This window comes from Rhinolophus sinicus, chromosome 14, assembly GCF_057876585.1.
Source record: "Rhinolophus sinicus isolate RSI-liver-muscle chromosome 14, RSI-T2T, whole genome shotgun sequence".
NCBI classification, from domain to species: domain Eukaryota; kingdom Metazoa; phylum Chordata; class Mammalia; order Chiroptera; family Rhinolophidae; genus Rhinolophus; species Rhinolophus sinicus.
In genome coordinates, this window is record NC_142514.1 from 32,084,805 (window position 1) to 32,105,703 (window position 20,899).

The window sequence follows — 20,899 nt, forward strand, 5'->3', positions numbered from 1 at the left end:
AATCTATCAAGAGAAAAAAGATTAAGATTGATAATGCTCAGTGTTGTCCAGAAGGTGAGAAAACAAGAATGAGAAACACTGTTGAATTCTTTTTTCTTTTTTTAACACTGTTGAATTCTTGGCACAACTTTTTCAAAGGGTAATTGATCATATTTAGCAAAAATTTTAATTGCTCTGATTTCACTTCTACGAATTTATCTTACAAATATACTCAATTTGGATGAGCGAAAATACATGTAAAAGGACATCTACTTCACCAGTATATATGAATCTAAATACCCACCAATAAAAGACTGGTTAAATATTTATAATATATTCCTAGACTGGAATACTATATAGCCATTAAAAAGAATGAAGTAGATCTTTATGCACTGATATGGGAAGGAAGATATCCAAAATATATTGTTAAATGAAAACATTTAGCTACAAATACCATTTGTGTGAAAAATGTTTGTGTATTAATAAAAAAAAGTCCAGAAACATTAATAATAAGTGGTACTGAAGGGGTAAAGTGGTACTGTATACATTTTTTAGTCTATACACTTACGTTATTTTTAAGTTTTTTTAAACCAACAGGTTATATTTATATATAAATATAATTTTAAATTAAAAATCACAGATCAATGATTATGACTGATAATCATAAAGTGGGTGGAGACAAATGTCATAAAGTCAGTGACAACTGGGGTTTGCAGTGCCAGGAAGGAAGTCTCACTAATAATTCCCACAATTAAGTTCTAGTTTAGAAGAACTAAGAAAAGGGAAGAGACTGACTACAAGTGAGAGTGTAGCACAGCAGCAACTACGCTGGAAAGGACTGTGAAGTTCCATGAAGACAGAATTCAGGTCATACTTTTTCCTGTGATCACAGCACCTAAACAGTGCCTAGCAAATAGTATGCACATGCGTTGATGAATGAAAAGAAACTGAGTGAGGGAGAATGCCTGGTGGGCTGTGATATTAAAGCAGTTTTAAAGACATGCTGCTTCCACCAAAATTACTAATGTGGAAATTTCAGAGTTTCTCCAAGAGGTGGTTTCTGGATCACTGTTTTTCTTCTAAGTGCATCCAGAGACTTGGGAACCTGAGAAAGGAAGGCAAGATCTAGGCAGTACTGAAAACAGGATGCAGGCTCCAATGACTAGTTGAAACTTACCTCTGGATTGGGAAGAAATGGAAAGCAAAACAGAGTTGGTTAAAAGGGCGCTGAAGTTGGCGGGTTTGGGTTCAAATCCTACCTCCACCTTTTATTTGGCAAGCATTAGTTTCCCTCTCTGTAAAATAGGATAATAACCCCCATCACTCTTTTGTAACTTTCCTTACTGCAGAAGATTCAGAGTTTTATTTAGCTCTGCATTTCTAGTACTTAGTATAGCATCTGGCGCGTAGTAAGCAAGCTCAAGTAATGACTGCTCATTTGCATAAGTGAAGTGGTCCAGGGTCTGGAGTCAAAACTGCTTGGATTTGAATCCTGCTTCTGCTACTTACTGATGACCTCTCTGTATTTCAGTTTCTTCACTCACAAAATGGGACATTAATATTACCTAACCTAGATAGTTACTGTGAAGATGAAATGAGATAACTTGGGCTCCTGGAATACAAGCACTAGAAAATGTTAGCCCTTCTTCTTCGTTTAACATTTCTGACTCCTTCTCCAGACTAGAATATAAGAAAAGTTTTTAAGAGTACAGATCTCACCTCATTTGTTTCTATATACAGTGCCCGAAACACAATGCTTTGCACATAAGATGCTAAACAAGCATTTCTTGAATGAAAAAAACAATCATCAAATTAGCTTCACACTGTAAACTCATTTTATAAGAAAGAACACTCCCAGCCAAGAGGTATTTATTTTATTTAGTCAAATATTTATATAGAAGCTAGGCAGGATGATTCTACTAGTAAAATGATGGCTACATTCTAAAGTCATGGGTCTCCTAGAAGCTGGAGAGACCTGGTTTGGGGGTGATACACCCTTGCTTCCCTTCCCCCCAGGAACACCATCATGTGACCACGACACCCACGGAGGTGTCACAGACAGCACATTCAGACAGCCGCTGGCTTCGTGTTAGTTTTCTGTCTGCCTTCTTCCCCACCCCCTACTCACATCACCACATCACAGTGGTGTCGCACAACTCTACTTCTACGTGACCTCCTTAACCTCATTTCCTTTCCACCACCATCACGTCCACAACAGTGTCACAGAGCTGGCAAGCTGAGACAGGCATTAGCTTATATTGGAAGATGAGCCTGAGTGGAGTTAATCATTCCAGTTGCTATAAACAGAATATACTTTAAAAGGGAAATATTACTCATCCTTCACAGGGAAGTGATATATATCTAGAAAAGCATTTAATATTAAGTAAGTTTTCACTAAAATTTTTATTGCTAATTATATCAAAATCTAAGTTGTGGATAAAACCTCAAATCTTTTTTTGGTATGAGACAGGACCTAAAAAAGTTACATTTTGAATGATTCTTATTCCGCACTACCACCACCCAAAATCATGCCAGCTAGAATTACTTAGCTCAAGAAGGGAGTACTTTCTTAATGCATATGCATGAAAGGAAGTGATTACTCAACTTGTTATTTTTAGTTTCATATTACATATATGTACATGTTGAGAAGTAGGGAGACTTGTTTTCTCGTTTGTTTTTTTTTAGATCAGTGCTTCCTAAATTTTAATGTAGAAACAAATCATGTAAATCATGTAAATTGCAGACTCTGATTCTATGGGGGCACTAAGAGTCTGAATTTCTAATAAGCTCCCAGGTGATGTTGTTTGGTCCATGGACCATACATTGAGTAGCAAGGCTCAATCTACACAAAAGACAGCTAATCTCTAAGGTTAGTAAGACTACAACAGGAAACTCCCACCTGACTCTGATACCGCTAGTAAATTAGACTTTGACCAGAGACTTAACTTATATTGCCTCTCAGTCTTTCCTGTAGCATGACTTAACCATTCCCCATAAAGTATCATTACCATGCTTTCCCACACCTTGGCCTTTTTTCAGGCTATGCCCACTGGCTAGAATGCCCTGCCCCCCTCATTTCCACAGTCTACCCATCCTCAAAGCCCAGTTCAAATACTTCCTTTCCCACAAAACAAGTTTGGCTCCCCTCTGAACTAACATGCTCCAGAACTACCAAGGCACTCCATCTACACCTCTCTCCTATAGCATCATCATTTCCTACCTTTATGTCTTATAACATGCCTTATATTAATATCTCCTCTACTAGACCATAAACGCCTTAACAGCATTCTCTTGCCTGGTATATAACAGTATATAAACACTTGCTGAGTAAATTTAAAACACAACTCTGACCACTCAAAAGTTATTGAGTACCTACCATACTCATATGCCAGATATTGGCAATGATTATAATGCTTATGACTAACTCTTAAAGAGTAGTTTACTATACAAGCTTTATTCTAAACACTTTACATTATATTCATTTAATCCTCACAACCCAGTGAAGTAGTAGTTTCATTACCTCAATCATATTGACAAAGAAACTGAGGCTCAGAGAAATTAAGTAACTTGCCCAAAGTCATACAGCTATGGTAGTAAGTGACAGAGCGAGCAGTCAAACTGAAACAGTGGGTTCCATTATAATTACAGTGTTATATTACCTCTTCATATAGTTATAAAAATGAACAAGACACAATCCCTTCCCTTAAGAAGCTACTGGCTACTCAGAAAGGTTTTGTGGCAGCTCACAGCTCCTGATCAAAGTTCAAATTCCTTGGTATGTTATTCAAGAGTCTGAATGAACTGACTCAAACCTCCCTAACCTTATCTCCAATTACATCCACCTGCATTCTCCATGTTTTAGTTATACAACCTGCCACTCCTAAATATGGAGTGGGATTCTCCCACTTCCATATGTTGCTAGAATGAGTCCATCTGGAATTCATATTTCAAAGCTCTACCAAACCTTAAAAACTCAGTTCAAGAATATCTCCAAATAACAACATCAATAGCACCAAACATTTATATACCATTTAGTATGCCAGGCACTGCCACATATTGTCATTTAATTCTTAAAGTAGCCTTTTGAGGATGGTTATAATAATCCCTATCTTGGAGACATAATTTCAAATATTTCCCTAATCTTTCTAATCAAAATTAATCTTTCTCTTCCCTTTACACTCATATCACTCCTTATAAACCTCTGTTGTAACACTTATCAGGCCTGCCCTTCTACATAAAGTTTTATCTATGTCTGTTTCGTCCACTAAATTAAAGGGTCCTTGAGGGCAGGGATATTATGTGTGCAAGGGAATGGCTACTTGTTCACTAAATGGCTTCCCTTTTCCTCCTGAAGTAGACTACATGTCTATAACAATTGATTAAGATTATAAGAGTTCTGGCCAGTGGCGGAGCTCTAGGGGCGGAAGTGATGATGTCATTTTAGGCCTGTCCCATAAAAACCTCAACACTATCTCCCACACTTTATTTCTTAATTTGCCTGCAGATGAAGAAGTGGAGGAAACTAGGGCCCTGTCCTTGGTAAAAATTGCTCCCCTTCCACCTCCACCCAACATACATTGGACTGGGACATGAATGAGAAACAAGCTTTTAAGCCAACAAGAGTTTAAGTTGTTTACTGCAGTAGTTAGCCGACCTGGATTAAATACACCATGTAGTTTGTGTTTCTATAGATACTAAAACACTGCCTTGTGCATAGTGCTCAGTAAATATTTACTGAATTCAATTAAAAGTTAAAATTCTTATTCCAGGGCAGGACCTTTCCTAGGCCCTACTATTATCAGCCAACAGTTTCCAAAATGGGAAATGAGCAAGATTATCCACTGAAGTATGGGAAGAAAATGAGAATTTTTACTTACATTATTTTTATATAAAAGAGAGAAATTGAGTTTTATTAATATTTAATACGGGTTAATAATAGCACCTGGGGATGTTTTCCTGGGCCGGCCCGGTGGCCCAGGCAGTTAGAGCTCCGTGCTCCTAACTCCGAAGGCTGCCGGTTCGATTCCCACATGGGCCAGTGGGCTCTCAACCACAAGGTTGCCAGTTCAATTCCTCGACTCCCGCAAGGGATGGTGGACTCCGCCCCCTGCAACTAAAATTGAACACGGCACCTTGAGCTGAGCTGCCGCTGAGCTTCCAGATGGCTCAGTTGGTTGGAGTGCGTCCTCTCAACCACAAGGTTGCCGGTTCGACTCCTACAAGGAATGGTGGGCTGTGCCCCCTGCAACTAGCAACGGCAACTGGACCTGGAGCTGAGCTGCGCCCTCCACAACTAAGACTGAAAGGACAACAACTTGAAGCTGAAAAGTGCCTCCACAACTAAGAATGAAAGGACAAAAACTTGACTTGGAAAAAAGTCCTGGAAGTACACACTGTTCCCCAGTAAAGTCCTGTTCCCCTTTCCCAATAAAATCTTTTTTTAAAAAAATGTTTTCCTAATGGAATACCATGGTAGGCAGAAGCTGTCCAAAGATGTCCAAGTCCTAATCCCTACAACCCATGAATATGTTGTTATATGGCAAGGGGAATGAATTAAAATTGCAGATGGAATTAAGGTTGCTAATCATCTGACTTTAAAATAGGGAGACGATCCTAGATTATCAAGGTGGGTCCAATGTAATCACAACGGTCCTCAAAGGTGGAAGACAAAGGTAGAAGAATCAGTGTCAACATGAAAAAGACTGAATCAGTCACGTCAGCTGTGGAGATGGAAGAGGGCTGCAAGCCAAGGAATGCAAGCAGCCACTAAAAGCTCAAATAAGTAAGGAAACAGATTCTTCCCTAGAATCTCCAGAAAGGAATACAACTCTCCCAATACCTTGATTTTAGTTCAGTAAGACCTACGTCAGACTTCTGACCTATGGAACAATAAAATAATAATTTTGTTTTAAGCCAGTAGGTGTGTGGTAATTTGTTATGGCAGCTATAGAAAACTAATAATCAATACATAATCAAAAATAATGTATGGGTCACTATCCTATGTCATCATGGTCACAGATCTAGAATAGACTTTGGGCTCTGACTCTTTCTAAACAAGCATAAGAAAAATAATATTATTATGTTCCTTGGTGACATTTATATCCAGTAAAATATTTCTTGACCTCACAGTTCTATATAAAACTCAGAGCTAAACACTAAGTTTAAATGTCATCCCTCCTCAAAAGTTTATTACCTATACAGAAGAGCAAGGGAGATGCATGACAAGAGTCTAAAACGCATCTAGCTGTCCTCATTCTGGAACAAACAAACAAAACACTGACCCTACTGTTAGACTTGGACCTCTCAATACTGCATAAAAGGACCTAGTAAGAGTTCTGTGGCCATTACGTCAAAGCTGTCAAGAAAATTACTACTTATTGCTCACCTACATTATACCTGGAAATTGTGCTAGGTCTTTTATATGTACGTATTACCTGAGATGGAATTACCTCCATTTTATCATCTAGGAAAATGAGGTTCAGAGCATTTACGTGACAAAGGTCGGAGAAGGTACTAGAATCTGCATCTGTTTGGCTCCAAAGCCTATGTTTTGTTCTGTGACAATGGGTATGGAAGAAAAAAGTCAAGTGTTTCAATAATAACTTCATTTTTGATTTATAAATGCCTATCTGTAAAACAATGAAAATCTAACTGGTTTGCTTTAACAAGCCTTTCTATTGCCAACTTTGAGCAATTAGCACCACGTGCATTGAAGGAGTTTTTCTGACCTGTACTGGTCTTTCCAGAAAAATGTCTGACTCCAAAGTTATGGTAAAAAAAAAAAAAAACAACTAAGAGGCCTGAAGGGGTGGCTGGATGGCTCAGTTGGTTGGAGTGCAAGCTCTTAACAAATAAGGTTGCCGATTCAAATCCCGCATGGGATGGTGGGCTGTGCCCCCTGCGACTAAAGATTGAAAACGGTGGCTGGACTTGGAGCTGAGCTGCGCCCTCCACAACTAGATTGAAGGACAACGACTTGGAACTGATGGGCCCTGGAGAAACACACTGTTCCCCAATATTTCCCAATTTAAAAAAAAAAAGACAAAAAAAAAAGCGGCCTGAAATAAACCTACAATAGAATATTAAAATGTGGGCATGATTTTTATATTAATACACTTTCTAAAAGGCCTACATCTGAGACCTACTTAGAATGGTTAACTTTAAAAATGTTTTTCCAGAAGTTTTGATATATTTTTATCTGATTTCCTCCCATGATTTTGAAAGGAAAGGTCCTGTAACATACTCCACCAGATTCCACTAAGCTTTAACATGTGGCACTGAAAGGAACTGCTTTGCATTTTACTCCCAAATAAAGCAAAGATATCATTACACTCTTGCACTAGAAAAAATTACCAATAAGTAAAAAGGAAAAGAAAGGGTGATAGCTTAGGTTTCAAGTTCCCAAAAGAGCTATGAATCTAAACCAATGAAAAAAGCAATAACATCCTTGGGTAAGGCTTGCTGCAGTTCAAAAGTCTGTTAGAGATATTACATCATGGAAAACTGGTTGTGCTAGGTCCTGGATATAAGGACTCACAAGGAAAATTCAGCTGAACAGACATTAATCACCAAAGCCTCACATCAGGTGACACTAAACAGCTGGTTCAGTCTGGCTTTTTCTTTTCTATCTCTGGTTTTTACAGCCCAATTTTAAAATAGCTAAAGGCAAAAGAAACATAGCTCAGCAATCACTAGAGCACTACATATAATAACAAGAGGACCAATCAAGTTCATGCTCTAATTTTACACTTTTTTAATGAAACAATATAAAATTCTAACAAGGTAAAATTAGATATGCTTGCTTATAAATATTAAGCTAGTTTAATAAATGCAAAAACATCCTAGATTTCTGAGAGAAAAATATCTTCTATCTTGAATAACAACTGAAAGTAAACTGAGACCAAGAACGAGTTCATTCTGTAAGTATTTTCTTTATTTCACACAAAAAATTTTAAACCACATTGCTTAAAACTGCCATGCAAGGAGCAAAATAGCAAGTCTCCGGACAAAGGCAGAACTATTAATGCATTTATGCAGTGACTTTAAATGTTCCCAAAATGCTTTTTCTTTAAATCTAGGAAGTTTACAAGAGAACTAGTAATATCCAGAAATCCAACTATCCACACTGTCTCCCCAAGCACAGAAAAAGCTTCCTCCTCCTTCCAAATTTATCCTTTATTCTAAGATTACTCATAAACTCACACCAAAATAGTAAAATATAAACGCAAACTTCAATTTATGTGAGCATACTTTTAAAAAAAATTGATAAGAGTTTATTTGAGCCAAAGTGATGACACATGCTGGGGAGCAAAATCTCAAACGCTCTGATGTGAGCATACTTCTGAAACAACACTGTCAAATGTTTATTTCTTCCCCCCTCTCCCAAAGTGGAAGAAAAGTATAGAGAAAAAAGAACAATTCAATCTAACAAACATGTATCAAGAAATTACTATATGCAAGGTTTGTGCTCTCCATAGATATACAGAACATTTAATTTTTTTTTTCTGTCACATATATTCTAAGCATAGTGCCAGGCAAAGGATTAAGTAGGGGCTATAGAAAATAAACATGATGGTCCCTTCTTCAAGGAGTTCACAGACAAATAATGAAGATGATGATGATGATGGGGAATATTTATTCCGCACTTAATGTGTCAGATGCTGTTCTAAGTACTTTACAGGGATTACTTCATTTAACGCTTATGAAAACATTATGTGGTAGGTACCATTATTATCTCCATTTTACATTTTTAGAAAAACTGAAGAGAGATTAAGTGGCTTGCCCAACATCACACAACTAGCAAATGGCAGAGTCAAGACTGGATCCTTAAGTTTTGTGCTATTCAGCCTCAATCTCAGCTTCAGATGATTATGATATTAGTAATAACAATAATAAAAATAATAACAGGCAAGGTTTCATGCCTTGCACTGTGATAAGTTCTTTATGTACATTAGCTCATTTAATTCTCCCATCAACCTGGTATGGAAGTACTATTACCTTCTACACAGATGAGAAAACTCAAATTATAGAGGTTACTCGCATAATTTGCGTAAACTCCCCCAACTAGTAAGACACAACCATCCTGAACTTCTCCTCTGAATTTCAGACTTGTTTATCCAACTGCCAACTTGTTATCTCCCAATCTCGGATCCCCAAAATCTGTCTCCCACACAGACTTTTCCAGTGTAGTTAACCGCAACTCAATTCTCCCAGTTGTTCAAGTCAAAAACCTAAGAGTCATCCTTGACTCCTCCTTCACTTGTGCTAATATCCCACACCCAATCCATTAGGAAATCCCCTTGCCTCTACTTGCAAAAACATCCAGGGTCCAACCACTTCTTCTCCACCTTCACTGTTACCACACAGTCCAAGCCACCATTGGCTCTCTAGATTACTGCAATAGCTTCCTAACTTAATTTTCATGAATTATAAACACTTACATAGATTCAAATAGGTATATAATGAAAAATAACAGTCCCCTAGCCTGCCTATACCACCATTGAATCCTACTCCCAGAGGGAACCTCTTTCAACTCTAAGCTGTTTCTTCTATTTACCATCATAGCTCTAATACACTTACACTGCTATTTCTTACCTTCTACTGACTTACCAACATGGAGGCTGAAGATTCAGCCTTCTTAAATTACTTCCCTTCCAATACTGTTATAAGATGATTTTGGGTAAAAATCAATATTCCAGAGAAACAAATCAAGACTCAGCATTTACATTATTATGACTGATTATAATTATTACTTGTGTATTATATTTTCTTTTTTCCCCCCTCCCTTTCTTCCACCCCCCCCCCCCACTCCGGTTCAAGCCGTTGTTTCTCAGTCTAGTTGTGTAGGACACAGCTCCCTGGCCCATGCCGGTATTATGAGCCTTGCACTCCCCCGGCTGAGGCAGTCGGTTGCCGGCTGCTCACAGCAGCTCTCTCTGGCTGCCGGCTGCTCACGATGGATGCTGGCCACTCATGCTGGCCGTCAGCCACTCATGCTGGCCACTGGCTACTCAGGCTGGCCACTGGCCGCTCATGGCAGCACACAGCAGCCCCTGGCAGCACACAGCAGCCCGTGGCTGCCCGTGGCTGCCTGCGGCAGCCCACGGCAGCCCATGGCAGCCCACAGCAGCTCATGCCAACCTCAGGCTGCTCACGGCAGCCCAGCTCCAGGGAGAGCTGTTGTTCATAATCTTAGCTGCAGAGGGTGCAGCTCACTGGCCCACGTGGGAACCGCATGGGGAACCCCCGACCTCCGCGTTAGGAGCATGGTGCTCCAACCACCTGAGCCACCGGGGTGGGCCCCTATATTTTATTCTTTGTACAATTTTTTTTCTTTTGCCTAATTTTTCATTTGCTTAGTTATTATATGCCTATGATTAATTTTTCCCAATGCCTCCAACAGACTTGTAAAATTTCTACCCTGTCAAACACATCTAGAAATCCCTAAATTCTTTCTTCAGACCCTCCTCCCCAACATCTCTCCCGGAGCTCTTAATCCTTCTGCTCCAGCCTGAACTGCTTATTCTCTAGACTGTTGCCCAGCAGTCACCTTGGACTTGCTACCATCTTTCTACCCGCTTCTTTCTAGAGCTTATGGATTTCCTTTTTATTTTGTTGTTTTGTTCAGTCCCTTGTTTTGACAGGACACATCTTCCAGTAGCTTCATAAGAAAAGGCACATGAAAGGCAAAATTTTCTAAACCTCGCATGTCTGAAAATGTCTTTATTCTACCCTCATGCTTGGCCAGATAGCTTGGCTGGATATAGAATTCTTAGTAGGAAATAATTTTTTCTTAGAGAACACTATTCCATTGGTCTAGTTTTCAGAGCTGGTATTGAGAAGTTTTATGCCATTTTCAATCCTTTGTATGGGATATGTTTTGACTTGTTTTCCTCTGTGGACATGCTTAGGATCTTATTTTTATTACTCATATTCTAAAATTTCATAATGATGTGCTCATTCACTGTGCTGGTCACTTAGTAGGTCCTTTCAATCTGGAAGTTCATGTCTGTCAGTTCTAGAAAATGGTCTTGTATTAATTAAAAATAGACTTCCTGAATTGATTGTTTAATTTTCTTATCTTTTCTCTCAATTTTCCATTTTTGACTTTTCCCTATGATGATTTCCTCAACTTTATCTCCTTTACCTCCTCCTATTCAAATGGTTTTATCATGTTTTTTAATTTCTAAGAAGTCTTTGAGCATCTTTGTGGTTCTCTAATTATTCCTATTTTATAGTATACTACTCTTGCTTCACAGATGCAGTATCTTCTCTTTATCTCCTAGAAGTAAACAATTATAAGGTTTTTTGGTGGTTACTTTTTAAAGTTTTCTTCTTTTACTCGGGAGTATTCACTTTCTCCAAATCCACCAATTTCCTGGCAAGTGGTGGGGCTGAGGGTGGGAGAAGGATGAGTCCTGCCTGCCTGACAGCCAAGTGATAGAAGAGGACTAGAAGTATCAAGAGCCTCACTACTGTGTTTCCCCGAAAATAAGACCTAGCCGGACATTCAGCTCTAATGCGTCTTTTGGAGAAAAAATTAACGTTAAGACTTGGTCTTATTTTACTATAATATAAGACCCAGTCTTATTTTACTATAAGAGCCGGTATAATATAATACAATATAATATAATATAATATAATATAATATAATATAATATAATATAATATAATATAATACCGGGTATTATATTAATTTTTGCTCCAAAAGACACATTAGGGATGATTTTCCGGCTAGGTCTTATTTTCAGGGAAACATGGTATTCAGCACACAGACAATCCTTTACTCTCCCTCTTCTCAGTATGGTATTCGTTCCCTATCTTCTGTCATGTTAGATGCTTACCTAGTATAAAGGACTTCTGTTTCAATTTTTCTCCAAAAATTAAACTCTTCTCTTGTCAGGATAGATTAAACTTATTAGATTCAATGGATAGGGATGGTGACTTGCAGGCCCAGTTTCCCCCTTAAAAGACTTTCAATCGGTCTCTTGTTTTCAGCCCAAGCCTCACACCCACCTTTAGTTCCTAAGCTTTTGTAGGTTTCTGTGATGCAAACCGGCTTGCTTCTAATTGGTATCCATTTCTATAGACACTACTCTATAAGGCTGGAAACATAATAGTGAACAAGAGAAAGTTTTACCCTCAAGGAGCTCACCCTAGACTGGAGGCTACAAACAATAAGTAAACAAATAAACAAGATATTTTCGGAACTGATATGAGCTATGAAGACAAAGAAGAGGAAAGAGATAACTAGTGATATGGATGGCTATTTTAGACAGGCTAGTCAACAAAAATCTCTTTAAAGAGGGGATATCCCAGCAGAAGCATGCCATATGATTCTGGGATAAAGACATCATAGGAAAAGAGAAAAGTAAGTACAAAGACCCTACAGTGAGAAAGAGGTTGGTGTATCTGAGAAACGAAAAGGCCAGTAAGGGAGGCTAGAATGGTGTAATTTAAAGGAAGAGTAATCAGAAATAAGGTCCAAGAGGCAGGTAGGTCAAGTCATGTCAGGCCTTGTACATCTAAGCCCAGAGTTTGGATTTTATTTAAAGGGTAACAAAATGTCATAGAAGAAAATTCATCGGTGGGGATGGTATGATCTGATTTACCTTTTTAAAGTTCAGTTTGGCTAGGACGGAGGGGGTTGCAGGGCTGAGTGAAAAAGGTGAAGGAGTTAAGAAGTACAGATTGGTAGTTACAAAATAGTCAAGGGAATGTAAAGTACAGCACAGAGCATATAGTCAATAATATTGTAATAATTATGTATAGTGCCGGGTGGATACTAGATTAATTGGGGGGATCACTTTGTAAATTATATAAATATCTAACCACTATACTATATACCTGAAACTAACATAAAAGAATATTGAATGCCAACTGTAACTGAAAATTTTTAAAAAGTTCAATCTGGCTAGTGGAGATTAATTCGGAAAATGGAAGTAGGATGGTGGCTACAGAGGTGATATAAAGTAGTCAGACTCGGGACATATTTTAAAGATAATGCTGAACCACTTGATGGTTTGAAATGGGGTGGAAAGGAAAGATATTAGGATGACTCCTACAGCATTTCCCCGAAAATAAGACCTACCCCGAAAATAAGCCCTAGTTAAGATCGTCAGCCAGACGGATGCATTTAATATGTATGACAATGTTCCAGAAGATGATGACATGACTGTATTTGAATAAATGTAGATTGTTGTACATGAAAAAAATAAGACATTCCCTGAAAATAACCCCCAATGTGTCTTTTGGAGCAAAAATGAATATATGACCTGGAATTATTTTTTGGGAAATATGGTATAAGACCCGGTCTTATCTTTGAGGAAACACGGTAGTTTTTTGGTTAAGTAATAGATGAATGATGGTTTCAATTGCTGAGATGGGAGTGGTCTAGAAAGGAAAAATTGGGGGTGGAGTAGGAAAATGATCAGTAGTGGTCCATAATAGGTACTGAATAAATTAAATGGTGGCCATTGTACGCATTAAAAATCATCTGTCAATTATATCTCAATAAAAATAAAATTTAAAAAAATCATCTGCTTTCTAGGGTTGTACAACTTCACTACCCACAGACAATTATATAAATATTACCAAAGCTTATTCCATATTTTATTTTACAAAATTTTTCTAGTTATATGAAATTAGAACTTAGACTCAAGTCCTAAGTCCTTATACCTTCTACTTTGGCACAGGAAAGAGAAAAAAAATGTTAAGACTCCCTTACCAATATGCTAGTGTTATAAAAGTTGCATTGAGGACTATATTGAGACTCTTTCATCTAGTTACTCACTAGGCTTACAATGATAAAATAAGAAAGATTCACTTTAATCCATCATTTTTTTTTCAGTTTCCAGTATCATTCATTTTTCCTAGACTCTGGATACAATTAACTGTAACAAGACAGTGTTCAATACAATTCAGGCTTCATTTTAGGTTCTTTAAACTACCTCAGTATCTGTAAATGTGAATATTCACATTCCAATAACTGGAAAACTAAAATTTGACATAACAAATTTACTCAGTATTGATGTAACTACACACAATTTTATATGCAACACGTGGACTTTAATATTATAGAATTTGGCCTTTATAAACTAGCTTACACATAAACAAAGTCCCTCTTTGCTTATCTATCCTAACCTATGAAGTGCTACATCAACAGATCTCCTCCCACAACTTTTTACTAGGTAAACAGATGATTCCTCCCCTTAAGACAAATTGAAAAACCCAAAGTTCCCACTCAGGAAAAATCATTAACCCAGAATTATCAAATTCTAAAGCTTCAGCAGATGTAACACCAGAAATACATTATGGGTAACTCTTACTTATGTCTTTTACCTAAGTAGTACCATAGGAAATTATAATGTTGACCAAAAGAACACACCAGTTTCTCATTAAACTTTGTTTTAATGGATCTCAAAATTCTGTAATAGATTTTGGTCAAGTTGTTTACATTAAAAAGTACTGATTTTAAAAACTAGTAACTTAAAAACTGCCACACAAGAAAAAGCCCAAATGGTCCACAAAAATGTTCTCGCCTTTCCTTCTGAAGGTTTTACGATGCATTGTAATCATTAATCAGTCTTTTACTATTAAACTTAAATGACCAATTGAGACAAAGAATTCTGAGACCATTCTTCCACCCCTGATTTAGATTGAGGTGGCTGTTATTGTGGTTATTATTCATTTAGCCTTCTGAACTTTCTGGGCAGACTTGGTGACTGTGCCAGCTCCAGCTGCCTTCTTGCCCACTGCTTTGATGACACCCACAGCAAATGTCTGTCTCATGTCATGAACAGCAAAATGGCCCAGAGGAGGAGAGTCAGAAGCTCTCCACACACATGGGCTTGCCAGGAACCATATCAACGATGGCAGTATAACCACATTTCAGAAACTTGGGGCCATCTTCCAGTTTCTTCCCAGAATGACAATCCATCTTCTCCTTCAGCTCAGCAAATTTGCAAGCAATATGAGCTATGTGACAATCCAGCACAGGTGCATATCAAGCACTGATTTAGCCTGGATGGTTCATTTTAATCACCTGAGCCATGAAGCCAGCTGCTTCCATTGGTGGGTCATTTTTTCTGTCACCAGCCACATTACCATGTCAAACATCTTTGACAGACAAATTCTTGACACTGAAGCCCCCATTGTCCCCAGGAAGACAGTGAAATGCTTCACAGTGCATTTCAACAGACTTCACTTCAGATGTTAACACTGATGAACAAAGGTGACCACCATGCCGGGTTTGAGAACACCAGTCTCCACTCGGTCCACAGGGACGGTACCAATACCACCAATTTTGTAGACATCCTGGAGGGGCAGACACAAGGGCTTGCCAGTTGGATGCTTTGGTGGCAGGATGCAATCCAGATCTTCAAGAAGCATGGTTCCACTGGCCTTGCTATCTTTACAGGCAAATTTCTATCCTTTGAACCAAGGCATGTTAGCACTTGGCTCCAACATGTTGTCACCATTCCAACCAGAAATTGGCACAAATACCACTGTATCAGGGTCGTAACCAATAATATAGGTGCTGACTTCCTTAAAGATTTCCTTGTATCTCTTCTGGCTGTAGAGTGGCTCAGTGGAATCCATTTTGTTAACAACAATAATTACTGTGTTTCCCCGAAAATAAGATCTAGTTGGTCAATCAGCTCTAATGTTGTCTTTTGGAGCAAAAATTAATATAAGACCCGGTCTTATTTTACTATAAGACTGGGTTATAATATAATATAATATAATATAATATAATATAATATAATATAATAATGTAATATATAATATAATATAATACTGGGTCTTATATTAATTCTTGCTCCAAAAGACACATTAGAGTTGGTCCAGCAAGGTCTTATTTTCGGGGAAACACGCTGGTTGTTTCACACCCAGTGTGCAAACCAGAATGGCATGCTCACCAGTCTGCCCATTCTTGGAGATACCTGCTTCAAATTCACCACCAACAATCAGGACAGCACAGTCAGCCTGAGATGTGCCTGCAATCATGTTTTTGATAATGTCTCTGTGTCTTGGGGGTTCAGTGATGGTCACATAATACTTGATGGTCTCAAATTTCCCCAGGGAGATAGCAATGGTGATACCACGCTCATGTTTAGCTTTCCATTTATCCAAGACTCAGGCATACTTAAAGGAGCCCTTTCCCATCTCAGCAGCCTGCTTCTCAAATTTTTCGATGGTTCTTTTGTTGATCCCACCACATTTGTTGATCAGATTACCAGTAGTGGTAGACTTGCCCGAATGTATATGTCCAATGACAACAATGTCGATGTGAGTCTCTTCCTTTCCCATTTTGGCTTAGATTTAGTGGTAGTTTTCATGATATCTGTGTTCCGGAAGCAAACCCACTGCGAAAAAGCTAAGCCATCATTTTTAAACACTTTCCATTTATTTTGGAACACACACTCACACATACACACACCATACACACTTCTGAGATAATGTATTTTTTATACCTGAACACTTACAAATTATTCAATATTAATTCAATGTGATTTCTAACCACTGATCTGGTTCATTCCCTAGTTAAAAAGGAAAAACCAAAGCCCAGAGATCAAATAACTTTTCCAAGAGAACACAATTAGGAAACCATGGAGTTGTATTAAGTGAATAAGAGGAATAATGGAATACAGGGCTGGAAAAACATATCAGACCTTAACTATCAGTCTAAAGAATTTTTGACTCAATTCTGAAATCAATGGAAGCCACAAAAAGTTTTTAAAGAAATAAGCTATACAATTAGAGCTATGGGTCAGGAAAAGTGAGAAGAGGGGCAGGGGGCTAAGGGATAGGGAAAATAATTCACTCCAGGCAAAAGAGAAGAGGGCGGAACTGACAGATGTGTGAGGGAAGGAACAGATATAAACGGCTTTGAAGATTTAGAATCAAGAGCTTAGCTGCTGGGTCAGCCCAGTGTCTCAGGTGGTTGGAGCGCCATGCTCCTAACGCCGAGGTCACTGGTTCGATTCCCACATGGGCCAGTGAGCTGTGCCCTCTACAGCTAAGATTGTGAACAACAGCTCTCCCTGCAGCTGGCCTGCCAAGAGCAGCCAGAGGTTGGCGTGAGCTGCCTGAGCTGCCAGAGTGGCCGGCTGCCGCCAGCGAGAGCTGCCGTGAGCTGCCACAAGGCTCCTAATACCAGCATGGGCCAGGGAGCTGTGTCCCACACAACTAGACTGAGAAACAATGGCTTGAACCAGAGGGTGGGGGGAACGTGGAAGAAGGAGGGGAAAAGAGCTTAGCTGCTGATTAGAAGCAAAAAATAAAAGGAAAAAACTAAAGATGATTTGGGGATTTTCAGAATGAGGGTAACTTAATAACTGAGATTAGGAAAATACCCTGCCATATCTTTATAGCATTAGCTGATACTAGTCTGTTTCTTAAATGTATGGTTTACTTCCTAAGGAGACTTTCTGGGAGACAGCCCTCTACTTCTCTTGTATTCACCATGATATGACCTTGCACACGGTTGGACTGAATATGAGTAGTTCCAAGTAAATATTTGTAGAATTGAAAGCATATTCTCCATTTTAACAAAATGGCAATCATATTATTGCAAATGGATTTTGAAGGAGAGCTAAAACAATTCTGAACAAAAATTAGTAAATAGGAAAATAAGTTCAGAATGTGGCCTAAAATATAAGTTAGCATAAGAATGTGAATGAAGAGTCTAAAAGAAATATTAAATTTCTCATGGAGAATAACAAAGACGTATGAGAACAAATCTTGGTACAGGTCTTCAGAAAGGCCATTGGGGAGTGGAAGTGAGCAGGGCATGAAATTGGGTTACAGATCTTGAGCACAAGACTTCTTGGCATAAACAACCTTATTCACAAGAGGCCCAAACAATCAGTCCCTGCACTCAACAAAGTACTTTATTGTTCCTTTTTATAACTGATAACTTAGAGCAACTGATGATAAAACAACCAATCTTAACTGTATCCCTGTATTAAAAAAATGAATACACACAAACAAAATATATATACCTACTGTCTCTATGACTTACCAAGCCTATTCTTTTCCTTCCAACTAGAAATCTTAGGAGAGAGAAAGATAAAAGGAAAAGAGGAAGTAAGGAGGTTGGGGTCAAAAAAAGGAGAGAATAAAACTGTAAAAGTTCAGCTCATTCACTCCTGCTGGGCATAGAACAGCTGTGCCAGCAGAGAACCAAGGTATGCCTGGAGGATTCGATGCCTAGCACCTTGGCAAGTTACAGATAAGCCCTAAATAGACTTTCTAAATCACGAATACAATGATTTTCAACTTTTCCTTTTTTTTTAGGCAGGAGACCCTTTCTTCAAATCTCTTATGCAGAAGTTCAATATAAAACAGATAAAAAGTAGAGCTGCTCTGGGTGGAAAAAGAGAAGGCATGCGAAAGCTTCATCTGCTCAGCAACCTCCTTCCTGGGGTCAGCCCCAGGGAGGCATGGCTGTGAAAATCCTAGGGTTCCCAGAGACGGATTCCTGACAATTTGAACCTTACAATCTCAATTTGAAGGAAAACTTTGGTTCATGCTTCTTACTCAGCTTCTGCACCTATAAAAAAGAGCTTATACCTATAGCTTAAAAGCAAACTATAAGCCATACTAACAGTCATAAAATTTTTTAATTACAAAAAAAAAAAATGAAGTATTAGTAAATTTCTAAGACAACTAGAAAAGCATTTAGGAAACAAAAATTCTAAGAATTTTGAGAATAGAACAGAGTCATGCTTAGTTTAATATTTAAGACATGCTAGGGAAGTATAATAAATGTTTCTACTGCTATAGTTAGTACTTCCCTAGGTTAACAAAAGCCAAGAGTACTCTGCTTGCCCTAGGCCACTAGTAGGGTAATTTCCTTTTGTTGTATTCAAAATAAACAATGAAAGTGAAGACACAAAAAACGTAAAGGATACAAACAATTAGAAGCTTCTTTTCAAAGTAAACTATTTCCAGCCTTTTAACTGCAGTATATTTGAGACAGATTGCTTATGCAGAACAAAGAGTCACCAGCAGAGTGCAAACCCACCATGGGTAACAATAATTACAATTTTCATGTATTATATACTTATTGTGGATTATAACAGATCCACAGGCTTAATATTATTATCTCATTTGTTGGCTTATTGTGAAGATCAAGATAGAGTTAACACTACCTTTAAGGGCAATTTTTATTTTCTAGTTTTTGCTAACTCTATTTTCTAAATGTTCCATAGTGATGATGTATCACTTCTATAATAGTAACAAAAATAAAAATATTATTTTTTAAGGAAAATAAAAATATGATCAGCTTAAAACTTCTTAAGCAGAATATCAAATCAAGACTCCTTCCATCTCACTCTCAAATATTAGAGGCCACCTAACTGATCTCTTGGCCCCCAGTCTCCCCAACACTAAACCATCCTGTATTTGCCATCAATTATCCTCTATCATACTAGTCCCTGCTCAGAATCCAATTCACCGAGCATAAAACACAATCTTCTTGGCTTTATGCAAAGCATTTCTGAATTATTTGGCTTAACTCTACCTTTCTACCTTTATCTACCAATACTATCCTATCAAATCCTCAGTTCTTCTAGGAGAAGCATGGTAGAAGAGTCCAGGCCTCAAAGTCACAGACCTTAGCCAACACAATCTCTTGGCCTCAGTTCCTTCAATGGAGAATAGTTGCAAAGATTAACTCTTTAAATAGGCACAAAGCATTCATCATACAACAAGCCTCCAATAAATGGTTTCTCATTATTGGTATTAATAGCCAAATTGGTTTTTATTCACTGACTCCTCAAAAAGCTTTACATTTTTAACTTATGTGCTTTATTTGTTACTATTTTGCTCCTTTCTGAGTTCCTTCCCTGTCTTCTAAAATCTATTAAAATTCAAATTCCAGTTCAAGTCAACCTCCTCCAAGAAAGCTTCCCTGGTTCTGCCAAGTCAATATGATCTCTCACTCCTTTGTACTTCTATAGCACTTAGAGTTTACTCTACCCAAGTGGTGGTGTCTTAGCTGATTTTTATTAGTTCTCTTCTCTTGTATGTATGCATAAGTCCTAGATCCCCAATTAGAGTGTAAATTCTGCTAGCAGACATTCCATTTTATATATCTAGATGCCTGACACATCACCAAGCATATATTAGATGCTCGAAAAATGTGTTAATCTGATTTGTGGATTGGGAAGAAAGTCATCATAATAAAAATACCGGCTGAACATTTTTGTAGTGGACTAGGAAGCCAATAATTCTATATAAAGACAGAAGTTTTAACTAAGCAGTATAACCTAATTCCATAATTTACTACCTTGTGTCCCTGAAAATAAGACCTAGTGGGACAATCAGCTCTAATGTGTCTTTTGGAGCAAAAATTAATATAAGACTTGGTATTATATTATATTATATTATATTATATTATATTATATTATATTATATTATATTATAGACCCGATCATATATTATAATAAAATAAGACCGGGTCTTAGATTAATTTTTGCTCCAAAAGACCTAGCCAGACATTAGAGCTGATTGGCTAGGTCTTATTTTCAGGGAAACAGGGTACCACTGACCAAACATGTAAATCACACTTAAGCTGTATGATTTCTCTCTAGTCCAATATAAATATTAGCAATAAATGACCCTAGGTAAATAGCACTTTTAACTTTTCAAAGCGTCTTACACATAAGCCCTACTTAAATATATATTGACTTAAATTGTCTTACTTGGTTTTGTAGGGGCTCAGAACAAGTCACCACACGATGTGTCTCTGTGGTATGCAGATTATTTTGAGCTAAAGGCAACCTAGATCCTGCAAGCTCAAGAGAAACTTCTGTCCCCCACCCCTTTAACTACCTAGAAGAATCTGAATTAGGGGCCTTGCTCATGATAAGAGATTATCAGAGATAACTTTTTTGACCTATCTATATGACAG

General features: G+C 37.9%; 1 protein-coding gene across 4 annotated transcripts in view; it reads right to left on the reverse strand.

Moving 5' to 3' along the window:
* TESK2 (testis associated actin remodelling kinase 2) overlaps positions 1–20,899 on the reverse strand; it is a 126,409-nt gene that overhangs the window by 47,475 nt on the left and 58,035 nt on the right. The window lies entirely within an intron of this gene.